At 46.4% G+C, this 17,921-nt stretch overlaps 1 protein-coding gene across 4 annotated transcripts in view; it reads left to right on the forward strand.

Moving 5' to 3' along the window:
- Lcch3 (Ligand-gated chloride channel homolog 3) overlaps positions 1-17,921 on the forward strand; it is a 423,845-nt gene that overhangs the window by 376,759 nt on the left and 29,165 nt on the right. The gene's annotated exons all lie outside the window — the stretch shown is intronic.

Genomic DNA, 17,921 nt, shown 5'->3' on the forward strand with positions numbered 1-17,921 from the left:
TGTATAGTTGGGTCGTTGGCCAAGCACGCATACCAATACGCAGCTGCAGCGGTGAATTTTTTCGTCTCGCTTTCGCTCTTCACCGTTGCTTATCGTTGTTCTTTTGTTTGGCGCGCTTGATCCAAACCAAACACCAAGTGACGCGCTACCCTGTTTTCGTCGGGTATATTCGTTTGGTGTCAGTAGGATCCAACTATCATTTAAGACAAAGTCGTGCCTCGCAAATCAATTTAGCGTCGATCGTTGTCGGTGCATACGTATACACAACATTAATTCTTCAGAACTGCAGCGGTGAAATTTTTCGTTTTCGCTTGTCACCAGTGCAGTTCGTTGGTATCCTTGTGTGATTTTCGTGTACGCGCCAGCCAAGCGACGCTCTACCCTAAATTTTTCGGCTTTATTTGTTTTTCACCTCGTTTGGGTACAATTACCCATTATTTCATTGAGTGCCTCGGCATTAAATACGATTATTAGAAACGATCTTTCGCCTTCAGTTGCTTGTATTGAGAATCAATATGACCTCAAAAGCCAACAATATCGTCCTTGAAGAGCTGAAGAAAAAGCGCAGTTGCCGTGTCAAAGGCATTCGTTTATTAGCGGACCGTTTAGAAGCGGGGGATATTCCGCTGGTATTGACGGAGCTCGAGTGCAGACTCGAAACGCTGATGCGTAGCATTGGCACGGCACGCGAACTTCAAGAGAAGATTGAAGATATAGACATTGACGATGAATTTGGAGTCGAGTTGGAAGAACTCTCAATTGTCACAAAGGCAAAATTAATGTCTCTCATTTGCGCATTAAAGACAGCTGATGAGACAATACAGGCAGTACCAGCTTATGGTGGCCCAACTCGTGCTCGCCTTCCGAAGTTAGCTCTGCCGCAGTTCAGCGGCAACTTTTCGGACTTTAAAAACTTCATAGGTTTATTTGAGACTCTAGTTCATTATGACCAAAGCATTCCAATTATCGAAAAGTTCAACCATTTGGTGTCGTGTCTCTCCGGTGAAGCGTTGGGAACAGTTAGGGCTTTCCAAGTAACCGAGACCAACTACGAGAAAGCAATGGCTAGCTTAAAACGGGTCTACGATAATGATTGTCTGATCTTTAAAAATCACATTGATGCCCTATTTAATCTTCCCAAAATGACCCAGCAATCAGCATCGTCCTTAAGGAACATTATCGATACCGCCTCATCCATATATGGTTCGTTGTTGTCGATAGCCGATGATAAAAAGATCTCGAACGCGATGATTATTCATCTCGTCTTGAGCAGAGTCGATCCGGTGACCAAAGAGAAATGGGAAGAACAGCTCGATTATGACAAACTGCAACTTTGGACGGACTGTGAAAAGTTGCTTAATCGCAGACATCAGCATCTTTCGGCCGAAAATTCGGACAAACCAAAGCAGGAGCAGAAAGCTGTGCCAAGCAAGCCGCATAATCGGAGCTCATTCGCGTGTTCCACCGCGAATACCAAAAATCAACAATGCAGCTACTGCAATGCGAAAGGCCATTTGTTGACAGATTGCAGTCCATTTGGTCGGCTAGCAGTAATGCAAAGGTTCGAATTCGCAAAAAGATAGAGTTATTCTGGCTACGTCGATCGTAAGCGTCCGAACAAATAATGGTGAACATGTTTTGGCCCGAGCTCTGCTTGACTCGGGGTCTCAAACCAATTTTATAACTGAGGACTTAGCACAGCGCTTACAGATCCGTAGGGAGGAGTCGTGTATAAACTTGCTTGGTATTGGTGAATCCAATTCACAAGTCAAGAAAAAGATACACACGGTGGTGAAGTCGCGAATTACTGGTAGTGAGTTTTCGGTTGATTTCTGGATTCTAATGTCCATTTCGGGGTATCACCCTGATCAGACACTTAACGTGAGTGACTGGAAAATCCCGAAGAACTTACCACTTGCAGACCCATATTTCTTCAAGCCACAGAAGATAGATATGTTGATAGGTGCAGAAACATTTTTCGAACTTCTATCTGTTGGTCAGATTCGACAAGGTCCTGACTATCCAACTCTGTAGAAAACGCTTCTCGGCTGGATTGTGTCGGGCAGATACACTCCAAAGGTGACTGCCACCCAAGAAGCTAGGAATTGTTTGAGTTGTCGAGAAGAGTCAGTGATCCACATCGACAATACATTACAAAAGTTTTGGTCACTGGAAGAATTGCCGTCTTCTAAAAAGTCTTTATCTCCTGAACACAAGTTATGTGAAAAGCATTATAGAAGGACTACTCAGGTCGTGCCTTCAGGTCGGTTTGAAGTAAGACTGCCGTTCAAATCAGATCCCAGTATCTTAGGCAACTCCTTTGAAGTGGCTAAACGGCGGTTTTTATCGCTTGAAAAAAGATAGTCTCGTGACCCCGAGTTGCAGAAAATGTACTTGGAGTTCATGGAAGAGTACCTCTCCTTGGGTCACATGTCTACCACAGACAACACAATCCCCAAAACTCCACATTATTTCATTCCACATCAGTGTGTGTTGAGGCCTCAAAGCACGTCGACCAAGCTCCGCGTCGTTTTCAATGCGTCTTGTAAAACGTCCTCTCAGGTGGCCTTGAACGACATATTGATGGTCGGTCCTACGATACAGGATGAGCTGTATTCAACATTGCTCCGATTCAGACTACACAGGTACGCCTTAACAGCCGATGTTAAGATGATGTATCGCCAAGTCTGGGTCGCTGATGCGGATAGACAATTCCAGCTCATAGTGTGGAGAAGAGACCCGTCTGAGTCCTTGAGAATATACCAGCTCAACACCGTAACATATGGGACTGGACCAGCCCCATTTTTGGCAATTCGGTGTTTGAAGAGGTTGAGTGAGTCTGCAAAACTCTCATTCCCTAAAGCTGCTGAAGTTATTGACTCCGACTTCTATGTCGATGACATGTTGACTGGTGCTGGTTGCGTAGAGGAGTTAAAGACAATTAAGTCTGATGTGGCTCAGGTTCTTCAAACCGCTAGTTTTGAATTGACCAAATGGTTTTCGAACTCACCTGAGGTCACCGCATCCGAGAGCACAGTTAAACCGATAACGATCTCGGACTCAACTAAGGCGTTATCGTGGCTGCCACACGAAGACGTCTTTAAGTTCCAAATTGACACGTCAGTTATGGGTCTCCGAGCGACAAAACGGAACATCTTATCGGTGACATCAAAGCTGTTTGACCCCCTTGGCTTGTTAAGTCCTTTAGTAATTAAGGGAAAGATCCTACTGCAGGAGCTTTGGCTCAACAAGCTAGATTGGGATGAGTCAATTCCAATGAACTTGGAAACAGCATGGAACTTATTAAAAGAATCCTTGGGTCAGTTGGAGAAGATTACCATACCTCGATTTGTGCATACTGATCCCATGTCACCGATTCAAGTACATGCCTTTGCCGACGCATCCATGAGAGCTTATGGAGCCTGCGTCTATATCCGTAGAAAGACTGCAGAAGGTTTCAAGGTCTCCTTGTTGACTGCAAAGTCGAAAGTAGCGCCACTAAAGACGAAAACGCTCCCAAGGCTTGAGTTATGTGCCGCTCACCTTCTAGCAGACCTTTGTCACCGAATCAAATCACTGCTCAAGGTTCCAATTGATAAAATGATATTCTGGTCAGATTCAGAAGTTACTCTTCATTGGATCCGATCCCACCCTTCGTCGTTGTCAACATTCGTTGCGAACCGAGTAGCGGAGATTCAAGAGTGGTCAAGTGAAGCTACGTGGCGGCATGTGCCAACAAAACAGAACCCAGCAGACATAGTTTCGAGAGGTTGTGACGTAGAGGAAATCGTGCAGTCGATCTGGTTTGGTGGACCAGAGTTCTTAAAGTTTGAAGAAGAGAGCTGGCCCAGAAATCCACACTTCGAGCTTTCCGAAGAAGAGATACAGATGGAAAGTCGGAAGAAATCGGTCGGACTGACCGTCGCGGCCAAGCCAAATTACTTAGTGGATGTAATCGAGGGATACTCGTCACACCTCAAACTGCTAAGAGTGTTCGTTTTCGTGTTCCGCTTCATCCGAAAATGCAAAGACAAAAGTCTCAACTTTGGAAAAATTCCGTCATCCGTAGAATACGACGAGGCGTTTCTAAAAATAGTCGAAATAACACAGAAAAATGAGTCTCAAGAAGATATTGAAAGGGTTCATAAAGGCACCAAGTTAGGCCCCAGTCTTCAGCGCTTGAATCCCTTCATCCATGAAGAGGCTGGGACATGGTGCTCTTTTTCGTTGTTGCGAGTTGGGGGGCGACTAGTTAACGCTCCTATGTCATATAATGCCAAGTTTCCTTTGTTATTGACAAAACGCTCGTAGTTTGTGCAGACATACGTTCGCTATCTGCATCAAACGAATTTTCATGCCGGCCCACGAGCACTCGTGAGTATCCTTAGACAGCGCATTTGGATAGTGAATGCTCAGGCGGTCTGCAGGGCGACAGTTAGGTCGTGTATTCGTTGCTTTAAATGCAAGCCGCTACTCCAGACCCAAATGATGGGCAACTTACCCGCAGACCGGCTCCGTGCTCTCCGCCCATTTTCAGTATGTGGCGTTGATTTTTGTGGCCCAGTCTATACGACTCTGAAAATTCGTGGAAGGCCCCCTTATAAGTCCTACATAGCGTTATTTGTCTGTTTTGCGTCCAAGGCGGTTCATTTAGAAATTGTCTCCGATTTGACGACTAATTCCTTCTTGTTGGCATTCCAAAGGTTCGTCGGTCGTCGAAGATGTCCGCAACACGTGAACTGCGACAACGCGACAAATTTCGTCGGAGCAAGTCGCCACTTCAGCGAACTGCGGAGGAAGATCGAGGCGGAAGCGGACGCGATACGCGAATTTGCGTCAAGAAGCGGATGCGAGTTTGCCTTCATACCGCCTCGAGCACCGCACATGGGCGGACTTTGGGAGGCCGGTGTGAAGTCTGCCAAGGGCCTACTCCTACGGGCAGTCGGAAGCGCTCTCCTCACCGCAGAGGAGCTGGAGACCGTGCTGGTCGGGATCGAGGCGGTACTCAACTCGCGCCCGCTAGGACCCCTAAGCCCAGACCCAAGCGACGGAGACGCGCTGACTCCCGGGCACCTGCTGACAGGCGGGCCGCTCATCGCACCCCCAGCACCCAAGACCCCGGACCAGGAGGGTCTGAGCTGCTTAAAGCGATGGTGGCTTGTCTCGTCAGCCAGGCAAATGTTCTGGCAGCGATGGTCCCGGGAGTATGTGCTGGGATTACAAATCAGATGCAAGTGGCACCAGGAGGAGCCAAACATAAAGGAAGGCGACCTAGTAATCGTCGCCGGGGACAACCTGCCCCCTCAACAGTGGCTCCTCGGAAGGGTGGTCGGAACAACCGCCGGGCAGGACGGAAGGGTCAGGGTGGTCGAGCTAAGGACGAGCAGCGGAGCCACGTTCAGGAGGCCGATACACAAATTGGCGCTTCTGCCAATGGTTTGAAGCCTTCCAGGCCTTCAACGGGGCCGGTGTAGCGCCATATGAATAATAATAATTGTTATTAGGATAGTATTTCATGAAGTCTAGTGTAAGTTAGGCTAGGGCAAAGCGGGAGCGCAATAAAAGCTCGCTCTCTCGCTCTTGACGAATTCGCCCCGCTTTGCCACCGTAGGTAAGGTAGGCTTAGAAGAAATTGTTTTAATATATAAAAGGAAGTCGAGAAAAATCCATGAAATCGAACGCACGCACCCCTTTTTTTTCGTCGTATTAAATAAAAAATTGCAGTCACCCAAGAAATTTCGGTATTGTTATTTAGAAAAAATATTCTAAAATTTCAAAGTCTACTAATTTAATTTGTCATAATTATATTAGTACTACTAAGTTATGTAGCTGTTAAATTTAAGAAAACTTCTAAAAGAGTCACGGTTAAATGTATTAACCTCATAATAAAAGCAGAAGAGGAACCAACCTCATCCACCGCACTTGACACCCCGTCACTATACCCGAGGGTAATCGCCTAGGGACAGGCTAAAAGCAAACGTTGGGGGAGTGACATATCCATAATTCTCCATGTCTCATACTCATGTTTATGTCCAATTCATCCACCCCATCCACACAAGTAACAGGACACCACTGAAGAATCAATAACTGATTTTTCCCACACTCCAAGCTAGGGCCCCATAATATAAGCAATGGACCCCATTGATTCATCAAGCCAGAATCACGCCACTCTCCGGCAATCCATTCCTAGAATCATGCCACTCATGAGGACCAATCAGAGCTAGTCATAAAATCAAGGAGTATCACATTCCTATCTCCCTCATGTAATGCAACACCGAACGCCAGCAGCTGATGCCTTTGATCAAAAGCCGACGCATATCGGTCCAGGCACGTACGCCACAGACACGAAGAGACAAGCAGACGTAAAGATAAGTCGGGGAATTCAACCTAATCATGTGACATAAAGATATTAAGTTGTAAAAATAAAAACTTTTTTAAAAACATAATTTCGAGTTGCGGATATTTAACTATATATATATTATATTTTTTTGTACGAATATTGTTTGCTGTTATTTTTATACTTGATAGTCAAAATTAGTATTGGGGTATATTAGATTTGTGGTGAAAATGGATGTGTGTTAGTATATATATTCTTAGTTTATATATTCTTGATCAACATCAATAGCCGAATCGATTGAGCCATGCCTGTCTGTCCGTCTCTCCATCCGTCTGACCGTCCCTATGAGCGCCTAGGACTATAAGAGCTAGAACAACGAAATTTTGTATCCAGACTTCTTTGATATGTCACTGTCACAAGTGTATTTTTAAACTTCGCCCCGCCCCCTTCCGCCCCCGGACGAAAATCTATGGCATCCACAATTGTGAAGATACGAGAAAACCAAAAACGCAGAAAGAAAGAGAATGATTATATCTTATAGACGGCAGAAAAAAGATCGTATCATTATAATAACCAGAATGAAGAAAACAATTGCATTCTTTCTCGCTCTGTCTCTCTCTAATACACACGTTTCATGGTCGGCTTTGCCTATCACTGAAAGTAAGCGCCTAGATCTCAGAGCAACCAAAATTGGTATTCACACTTCTGTTAGATCTCCCTATAAAACGTATATTTTGCACCACCCCCTAACGGCCCCATAAAAGACGAAAATCTGTGGGGTCCACAATATTGAAGATTCGAGAAAACTAAAAACGCACAGTCATAGAGAATGACCATATATATCAGATTGCTGATCTATATCAGATCGGATCATTTTTATAGCCAAAAGGAACAAATCAATTGGCAGTGGCTACGCAGCGCCCGACGACACGCTCGGACTGATTTTCTGTCTCTCTCGTACGCACTCTTTGTTGTGTCGTTCAATATTAGCGGCGTCTGCCGGAGGAGAGCCATACTGACTAAATATCGGATATAAATGTAGACTTGCGGTCTCCGCAGCAAGTCACAACGTTTCCCGTCGTTTTTATACCCGATACTCAAAATGAGTATTGGGGTATATTAGATTTGTGGTAAAAGTGGATGTGTGTAACGTCCAGAAGGAATCGTTTCCGACCCTATAAAGTATATATATTCTTGATCAGCATCAATAGCCGAGTCGATTGAGCCCTGTCTGTCTGTCCGTCCGTCCGTCTGTCCGTCTGTCCGTCCCCTTCAGCGCCTAGTGCTCAGAGACTATAAGAGCTAGAGCAACGATGTTTTGGATCCAGACTTCTGTGATATGTCACTGCTACAAGAATATTTCAAAACTTTGCCCCGCCCACTTCCGCCCCCACAAAGGGCGAAAATCTGTGGCATCCACATTTTAAAGATACGAGAAAACAAAAAACGCAGAATCGTAGAGAATGACCATATCTTTTAGACTGCAGAATCTGAATTGGATCGTATAACTATTATAGCCAGCATCAAGAAAACAATTTCATTTTTTCTCGCCCTGTCTCTCTCTAACACACAGGTAGCATAGGCGGCTTTGCTTAGAGTAAAACATTAGCGCCTAGATCTCAGAGACTATAAAAGCTAGAGCAACCAAATTTGGTATCCACACTCCTAATATATCAGACCGAGACGAGTGCTGCATTGGTCCGGTAGCTTATACGACAGCCCTGTCTCAGGGTCTGTGCAGTTAAGGCCCGCTCCTACTCCTCCGTCCATCTTGGAGCCGTCTGTGTATATATTAAGGTGCTCAGTTTGGTCCCTTCCAACTTTCCAGTCTTCAGGTCCCAAAGATGTGGTTGTGTTGACGTCAAGGCAAGTTTGGGGGGTCATGTAATCAGTTGATCTGGTCATGTCCCTGCCAATTGAACTGTGCCCGTATCCTTGTATCGATAGGTTTCCTGATGCTATAAGGCGTTGTGCTGCCTTTCCCGCAATCAGGCGAGCATGAATGTTCAGGGTGTCGATTCCGAGTACAGTTTCGAGTGCTTTTGTTGGTGTTGATCTCAGCGCCCCTGTAATACAGAGCAGAGCCTGTCGATGAGTCTTTTCCATAAGCTTATGGTATGTCTTCTTTTCAATAGCCTGCCACCTCACTAAACTCCATACAGCAGAGTTGGTCGCACCACCGAGATGTAGATCCAGTGCATTAGAGCAGGTGACAGGCCCCATGTGCTGCTGAGCATCTTCTTGGATGCATAAAGCGCAATGGTAGCCTTCTTCACCCTTTCCACTACATTGGGCCTCCATGCCAGCTTGCTGTCCAGTACTGTGCCTAGGTATTTCACCTGTGATTTTGGGGTCAGCCTAGTTTGGCCAATTTTCGGGGGGGTCCATATCGGTACCTTGTACCTCTTGGTAAAGAGGATGAGGTCCGTCTTGTCCGCGTTGATACTGAGTCCTACTTCTTCCGCCCACTCACGTATCTCCCTGAGTGTACATTCCATTATGGGGCTGAGGGTCGATGGACTTACACCCGTAATAAGTATGCTTATGTCGTCGGCATAAGCTGTTATTTTTGGGGCCTTCCTTTCAAATCTCTTAATGAGGTCGTCGACCACCAAATTCCACAGTAGTGGCGACAGGACTCCACCTTGAGGTGTGCCTCTGTGTACCCCCTTTACCATGGAAGCGGTGCCCCACTCCGATTGCACCCGTCTACAAATTAGGAGATTTTTGATCCAGACGTTGATTGCAGGGTGTATGTTATTCGCTTCTAGGCGACTTGTTATTGCAGTTGTTGCCACGTTGTTGAATGCTCGTGAGATGTCCACAACTGCTCCCAAAGCATACTTTTTGTTGTGAAGGGTGCTCTCGATGGTGGCTACTAGCGAGTGTAGTGCCGTCTACACTGATTTCCCCTTGGTGTAGGCGTGTTGGTTTGTTGACATCAGTCCCCCTACCTCATTCCTGATGTGTAAATCCAACAGCTTTTCTAGTGTTTTTGATAGAAAGGAGGTAAGGCTTATCGGTCTGTAATCCTTGGGACTCACGTGGCTACACTTTCCTGCCTTAGGGAGGAAGACAACTCTCGAGGTTCTCCATTGGATGGGGATATAGCCCGTACTTAGGCATGCTGAGTATATTGCGAAGAGCCATGGGGTAATAACCTCTTTGGTCAAGTGCATCATGGCTGGGAATATCCCGTCCAGTCCTGGTGCTTTTATGGCCGCGAAGGAGTCTATGGCCCAGTGGATTCTCTTAGTGGTTAACAGTCCTAATGGGGGGTGCTGTTCCTCAGTTGCTAGGTCCTGATGCTCCTTGGCGTCAGTGACCTCGGTGCATCCAGGTAAGTGCGCCTCCATTAGTGCTGTTAGGGCTTCTTTACTGCCCTCTGTCCACTGTCCGTTGTCTAGTTTTAGTTGGCTCTGTACTGTGGGCTGCTTTGAGAGCAGCTTCCGGAGCCTAGCGGTTTCGGGCACTTTCTCAATGTTGGAGCAGAAGTTTCTCCACGAGTTTCCTTGTGCCTTACGTATTTCCTTCTTGTAGCTCCTAAGTAGGATTTTATATTCCTCATTGACAATCTCTTCGTTCGCTTGTTTGGCGATCTTGAAGAATTCTTTGAGGTTGTTCCTTTGGAGAGAGAGATCTCGGTTCCACCAGAGTGGCTTGGACCTCCTCTTCGTTCTCGAGGGTTTGCACGATGCATGGTAGGCGTTCAGTAGCTCGTTGGATAGGGTCTTTAGGGACTTCTCTATATCCTCCGCGGATTTCACTGAGCCCGGATTCGCGAGCTTCGAAGTAACTGTCTTATTAAACATTGCCCAGTTTGTATTCCGGGGGTTTCTATAGACTGTTATCTGTTTGAATTCGCACTTGAACTGAATGTACTTATGGTCTGAGAAGGATGGTCTTTCGAGGACTCTCCAGTCAGATACCAAGGTACTTTTTCCCGTGACAAGAGTTAGGTCTAGCACGTTTGACGAGGTGGGACACACGAAGGTGTGTTCCTCCCCCACGTTTGCTACCTCTAACTTAGTGGATAAAATAATGTCTAGGAGTGACTCACCTCTATCTTTGGTGTCAGGGCTTCCCCACACATTGTGATGGGCGTTGGCGTCTGCATCGATGAGGAGTTGGAGATTTTTGGAGCCGGCTTCTGTCACCAGATTCCTAAGTTCTTCCGGTGGGGCGGGCCTGTCGTGTGCCATGTAGCAGGAAGCTACCAGCTTCCTCGCTCTCCAGCATCACCACCGTCAGGTCATCCGTGCTGTAATGAGACATAAGATGAGCATGGATTCCCTTTCGTACGAGTACGACGGTTCTGTTCCTGCTTACCGATGTTGAGTAGAACATGTTATGATTTGAGGACTTTAGTCCGGCCACTGAATTGCCTGTCGCAATCCAGGGCTCCTGGACTAGAGCTATGTCGGCGAGCCCTTGCTCCATGGCGATGAGGAGCTCCGCCGACGCTACCTTGCTTTTATGGAGATAGAGTTGCAGCACCCTTAGTGTCATGGGTGGCTAACTCAACCTCGCACGACGGGTTGACTATGATTGTCAGGTCACCGTCCTATTCCTTCTCCGAGTCGTCCAGCGCAAGACCATGGGCGGCCTCCACTATGGTCTCCAGACCTAGGTCCTTCTCGACCTCGTCTGCCTGGAGGGTGTGCGCATCTTTGTTCTCGGGGTGGCGCTTTTTCAGCCGTATGTATACGCTACCTACGCCCCACGCCATCTTCCCGAACTTGGGATACAGGATGTCCTCCGCCTCCTTGCTGATCTGGAGGATTACGTGCTGGCCCCCCTCGTTGGGTACTGGGCTACCGGCATGCAGAACCTTCCAGTCAGCCGTTGGCACGTCCGGATTTTGCCTCTGCAGCAGCTTCAGTGCTCGCTTCCCCTGGACAGCAATGGGGAAGAGCACCTTCGCCTTTGGTATGGACGGGATCAGCTCCCTGTCTACCACCTCCAGCTAGGCCCCCTCCCACAGAGCTTCCAGTAGGGTCACCTTCTGCACCAGCACTGCCGCGTTGGGTCGTCGTTGCACTTGAGGATTTTGACCCCGTTCAGCCATCCCGCTCCATCGAACGTGGGCATGGGAGCGCTAGGGTCCTCCTCCATTCCACTGCGCCGCCGTCATCTTCCCGTTCTCGTCGCTGCGGTCGATCAAGGCCACAATGAGATGTCTCTTGGACACCTCGCTCATGGCCTTCTGTCTCGGCCTCTGTCTTCCTCGTCTTCGGCTGGGGGGTGTCCACCTTGGGACCGCGTTGCCGCTTGCTCGCCGGAGTGTCTTTGGCGGCACTCTCGATCGAGCGTTGCCTCTTGGTGGCCAACATCTCCTCCACCTTGTTGGCGAATCCACCGTTTGTTGCCTTCATCTGAGGCAACTGCGCGTAGTGTTCGCGGCCCTCCTGAACCCGTTGCTCAGCCCAGGCTAGCTTGGACTTCTCCTCTTGGGTCTTGGATATCCGCCTTGCCCTGGAGCCGGCTCAGTAACTTGAGGGCCGTCTTATACTGAGCTTTTGCCTTCATCACCTCCCTGGAACGCTTCGGCTCTTCCCTACGCAGGGAGCTGGTACCTGGTTCCGGCGAGCGGAGAAGGCTTTCCTCTTCGGCCTTGCTAATGGATAGCACGCTTTCCAGGTCCGAGTCTGCGTCGACAACGGAACCCGTGCGGCTCACCCTGCATCGCGTCGTTTTTGTGGCAGTAGTATTAGAACTGACATGGCCTGCTCCCGCCATGCCCGAGGTGTGACCGCTGGCGACACCCAGAGAAGTTTGCTCCTCCCCGTGCCCGCCGGTGGTAGCAGTCACGCTTTCCACCAACGTTTGGGTTGACATCCCAACCCGTGCTTGCTCCTTATCTGCCTCCATATTTGGCCCGAAGGTCCATACCGGTTAATGTTTTTCGGGGGGACCACCCCCTAGCGTTTTATGCCTGGCCGCCAGGCACCTCTAGCCGTGGCCTTGGTTCAATTCCTCCGACTTTAGATCGGGAAAACGATGGACCATAGCCTTAGCTAGACACTGCATTACCCCGGGCAGGGCAAGCGACAGTGCATTATCCTCGCCCGGGATAATGCAGTGTCCACTGCCCAGTCGGCACCCCCGTGGAGGGTTCAGCTAGAGGGTTTTTGCCAGCCTCGCTTTGTAATAGCTCGGTCAAAATTTTCAGTTCCTAGTGCTCAATGCTATAACAACTACCTATCTCGATGCAGGATAAGGTTTTTACAGGACCCCGAACAGTTTTACAGTTTCGTAAACATATTATTTCCTAATACGTCGGCAAATAATGATCAGGCAATCTATAAAATCGTTCTGTATCCGTACCCGTTATAAGCTGTCACCTCTAGTTAAGTCCGAGGTAACGAACACTTTCAAAGGGCCAGGCGAAATTAGACAGGTAGACGAGAAGCATTACGAAGAAAAGAATATGGCTAAGAAAATAACTCATTATAAATCAAAGTTCAAGAAAAAGAAGAAATCTAATACAAGCAAATATAATAAATCCATAGAAACTGAGGAAGTTAATGGAATCAGCGAACTTCACAGTTAAAATCCTCATCTTCCTTATAATAACCATCGTAATGGCACAGGGCCAAAACATAGAAATAAATCCTATAAAATCCCAAAACGGATATAGGATATTCAAAAGTGGATCGATTAACATACCTATCAATTACGAATACCATTATCTAACTGTTAATGTAACTAAAACTGAAGAGCCATAGCAAAATTTGTTATTGCAATTATTAAATTCCAGGACATAATCCAAATAAAATATCTAGTAGACAAATTGCAAAGAGAAATGAACGGGCTAAAAATAACGAAAAGAAATAAAAGAGGCCTAATCAATATAGTAGGAACAGCCTACAAATATCTCTTTGGCACACTAGATCAGGAAGATAAAGTCGATTTGGAACAAAAAATATAAAATTTAGCCAGCCACAGCATTCAAATGAATGAACTAAATTTAGTAATAGATGCAGTAAATATCGGAATAAACGTCATAAACAAACTAAATGAAGAAAAAGATAGTGTCGGGACAAGCAGCTTAAATATTTTAAATTATCGCCAGTGGTGCGGCCCAAAGGAAATGCATTTTGATGTTGTCGTTTCCAATGCCCCCACTGCAAAGATCATTTGCTACCGCATATGCGCATGCAGCGGAATTCTTTCGTCTCCTTATGTCGCAATCTCTCGGACTCGGCTTAACAGCGTCCCCGAGCAGCTCTAACGCTCTCGCTCGCGTCTAAGCTTGCTGCATAGGGCCCGGCAGATTGGCCAGTCAGCCCTTGCATGGGCAGTCTTGAGCTAATCGTCGCAGCTATTAGATTAACATCCTCGCATCAATCGTTCGCCCAATCATCCCCATATGTACATACGCGATAAGTTGGTTTACATATGCAAATAAATTGTGAATTGTAAACAGCCTCTCGACTTTCATTAACTTCAAATTGCAACAGTTATTAAAAACGCTTAATAACTTAACATTTGGTGACCCCGACGTGATTGTGCAATAAATAATCAGAGCATCAGTGCAATCACAAACTAATATAGCATTCAAAGATCTAAACTAACTTCCATCTCAACCAGTGTCATCCACCACATAAGTTATCCATACATATACACACTGGCCTCCCCTGCATATTCGGTAGTGCACGTAGCTGTTGGCTTGCGCTTCTTCTTTTCATCTTCCCGCAAGAGACGTTTCTTACACCGGCCGCCTTTGTATATACGGTTTGTACATGGCTGTTCGCTTGCTGTGCTCGGTTATTGTCGTCTATTGCTTCATCTCTCTCTCTTTGCGATCATCTTCCCGCTAGAGACGTTGGTCTTTCTGCTAACGCTGCTGCTACCAAGGAACTTAATGCTGATTACGAAATTCCAATGACCAGTGAGCAAAACAGGGTGTCTTTTTTGAAGCTTAAGTCAACGGAAGTCAACGAGAAAATGAAAAGGTTAGCTACCGCTGTGCAGAATGAGTCGTCGGACTGTGACTACTACATGCTCGTGGTAAAGCAAGAGCAAATCGAGAAGTTGATCGGCAAATTTGAGATGTTTCACGGCGAGCTTGAGGAATTGGATCGAAACGAAATTCACAGTGGTTTGTGTGACATTTTTGAGTCACTTGCAAGCTCGCTGAAGGCGGCGATTATGAGGGAAATGGCTAAGAGTAGCGGCCGCATGCCGTTTCATTCTACCTTGGCTGGAGGAAAGACTACGGTTGATTTTGCTGGCTCGCAATTTCTACCTCACCGTAGACAAGTACCATCCCTGCCTCCTATACAATTGCCGACGTTTAGCGGCGGGTATGCGAACTGGACGGACTTTTATTCAATGTTTGCCACCATCATCGACAGCCATCCGGACTTAACAAACATAGAAAAGCTCCAGCATTTGCGTTCCTGTCTGCGGGATTCGGCATTGAAGACTGTTCGGTCGCTGGAAATCTCAGATGGCAATTATGCTGTGGCATTAGATTTGTTGGAAAACAGATTCAAAAATCGGCGATTGGTTTTTCAGGCACACATCAATGAGATCTTGGCGCTTCAGGCTGTGGAACCTGGGTCAGTGGTCATGCTTCGGGAGCTTTCAGACAAGTTCAATTCACATATGCGCGCGCTCCAGGGTTTGGGCACCACTGAGCAGATCGCAGGATGCATCATCGTGCAGGAGCTTCTCCGAAAACTGGATCCAGCGAGCCAAGAGAAGTGGGAGGAACGATTCAACGACCCCGCATTCGCCAACTTAATTCCGTCGTGGGAATCTATAGCCTCGTTCTTGGAGCAGCGATGCAGATCATTGGAGACGATGGACTTTTCTATGGCAAGCTATGCGTTGCGCAATCAGGTGGGCAGAAGTAGAAAGCATAATAATTCTAGGTCCACATTGGTTACAACGAACCAAACCGTACCACGCTGCGCGCTGTGCAATGATGGTGCTCACGAGGTCCAGCACTGTCAGAAGTTTAAAGCGCTGTCCCCCACAAATCGCCATAAAGAAGCCAAGCGGCTTTCGTTGTGTATAAATTGTTTAAGATCAGGGCATCAATTACTTCAGTGCACCTCGAGCAACTGTCGTACCTGCGGGGGTAGACACCATACCCTCCTTCATTTTGGTAGCCCTGAAGATACCGCAGTCCAAGGGAAATCAGCGCCGTATACTCCATCTCAGTCTGCGCTGTCTGAGTCTACGCCGTCTGAGCATACCACTGCGCCCTCTACTTCAGCGGCTACCGCGTCTGCCGTTATTGCCCAAGATCTCAGTAATGGTGTTGTTCTACTTAGTCAAAAATCGTTCCGGATTTTTAGTTGCCTGCCGAGCGTTACTGGATTCCGGCTCCCAGTTGCATCTAATAACTTCTCGTTTCGCAAATCAGCTTCAGCTTCGAAAAATGAAATCATCGACTGCAGTCTCGGGAATAGGCGACTCTAGCTTCGTCACGGATGGATTTTCGGTCAACGTTAGCCAGCACTCTCGCTCATCGGATTACTCAACTCTCATCACTGCCATTGTAGCCTCTAGCATAACCGATAGACAGCCAAGCTTTGGAATTGACACTCAAAACTGGAACATTCCATTTAAAATACCACTAGCTGATCCGGAGTTTTATAAGCCGCAGCGCGTCGATCTGCTAATTGGCGCAAGTCTGTTTTTCGAGCTCCTGTGTGTTGGTCAGGTCAAGCTACTGCCAGGATTGCATTCAATTCAGAAAACGCGCTTGGGATGGGTCGTGTCTGGAAGTTGTTCGCGTTTAAAAGGTTCCTCGTTGATGGTCTCTCGCGCTCGGGCCGTAGCTGCTGAGGATAATAATCCAGAGGATCGGTGTTTGAGATGCCAAGCTTTTTTGGTACCTATGTGTTTCAAAAATGAAAAGAGATTTTGGGTTAAACTTTATAATTCGTATTTAATCTTGGTGGCTTAGCGGAAGTCGATTGCTTGCTATTGCCAGATAAACTTTATGCGAGATCGATATGCAACCAATGCGCAGAGGGGTTAGCATAAAACTAAACTATAGACGACGGCGTTAGATCAAAGTGATTGACGAAGTGGCGGCAGCAGATCAAAGTAGTTGCCGAAGTGGCGGCGGCAAAGAGCCCCTTTAGCGGGAGAGCGCAGCAGCTCTGCAGAACGTCAACGTTTTACAACATAGGCGGCTCCCTTTGCTCATACAATAATAATGTTAAAGTTACGGTTATTCCTCAGCGGCTGGCCCGAACATACTCCCCCTGTTGGGAGCTAGTCTCTCAACAGAAGTTTTAAGGGGCAGCAGGGCGGTTACTCGCCCTCCTGATGTTTCCTGAGGATGTCTTCAGGTCAGCGACGCGACACACTCCGTCCTTGCCCAAAACGACATCGACCACTCTAGCCATTGGCCAACGCATTGGAGGAAGATTTTCGTCCTTCACCAGAACGAGGTCGTTTTTGCAAATGCTTTGCGCGAGGGTACGCCACTTCGCGCGCTCTGGCAAAAGAGTGAGATACTCTTCGCGCCAACGGCTCCAAAATATTTGTTGTAGTTGGGTGACCCGCTGCCAGCCATCTAGACGATTGTAGTTCAGCTTCGTTAGGTCAGGCTCGAGGATTTGCTCATGGGGGCCGCCTAAAAGCAGATGAGCAGGAGTCAAAGCGTCTATTCATCAGGATTTTCTGAAAGGGAGAGGAAAGGGCGAGAGTTAACAATTGCAGTGATCTGACAGATCAGAGTGCGCAGCTCGTCGAAGCTAAGCACAGATGGTCCAACTGAGCGGTACAGGTGATATTTTGCGGTCTTCACGGCCGCTTCCCACAACCCGCCAAAATGCGGAGAGCGAGGTATTTATGTGTATTTATTTGTATGTATGTATATATGTATATTCCTAACGCGACAGTATTCCTACTTTATGTTAATGTGCTAGTCACATGGAGTTCACATATGTATGTAGTTGTATGCTTTAAGCAGAATGATTTTCTTATTCTAACATTTGGGTATGACAAATATTTTTATTATTATGACTAATACTTGTATTATTAATACTAATACTAATTCTAATTTTTTTTTTTTTATTTATTTTTTTTTTTATTATTATTTTTTATTATTTTTATTATTTATTTTTATTAATTTTTTTATTTTCTTTTTTTTTATGGGTTTATCAAGTGTTTTTCTAATTTATCCCTAAATTGCGTTGCTCTACTAATATTTTTAATATTGAAAGGTAACTCATTCCATAACCGAATAGCATTTGTTAAAAATTGTTAGTTTGTACCTAATGGTTACCAGATTCAACGTTCTATTTGATGAAGCAAAGGTTAATTTATCATCTAAGTAGCTCGGCTGTCTGGTATAGATTATTCGATGTAGAAAAATAATTGTTCTGTACCCTATCCATGTCTTTAAATCCATTTTGAATATTTGTCTTGCTAAGATTGAAATATGATCGGTTCGTCTCTTATTATATATGTAGCGGGCAATGTTGTTAAATGTCACAATTTCCAAATATTTCAATACCATAGAATAAGGTGGGTGTCAAATATGTCTTAGCTATCATTAGTTTGAGTATATCTGGTAGGTATTTTTGTGTTGGTGCGAGTTTTCTTAGTAGAC

Source organism: Drosophila pseudoobscura, chromosome X (assembly GCF_009870125.1).
Source record: "Drosophila pseudoobscura strain MV-25-SWS-2005 chromosome X, UCI_Dpse_MV25, whole genome shotgun sequence".
In the NCBI taxonomy this organism is placed as follows: Eukaryota; Metazoa; Arthropoda; class Insecta; order Diptera; family Drosophilidae; genus Drosophila; species Drosophila pseudoobscura.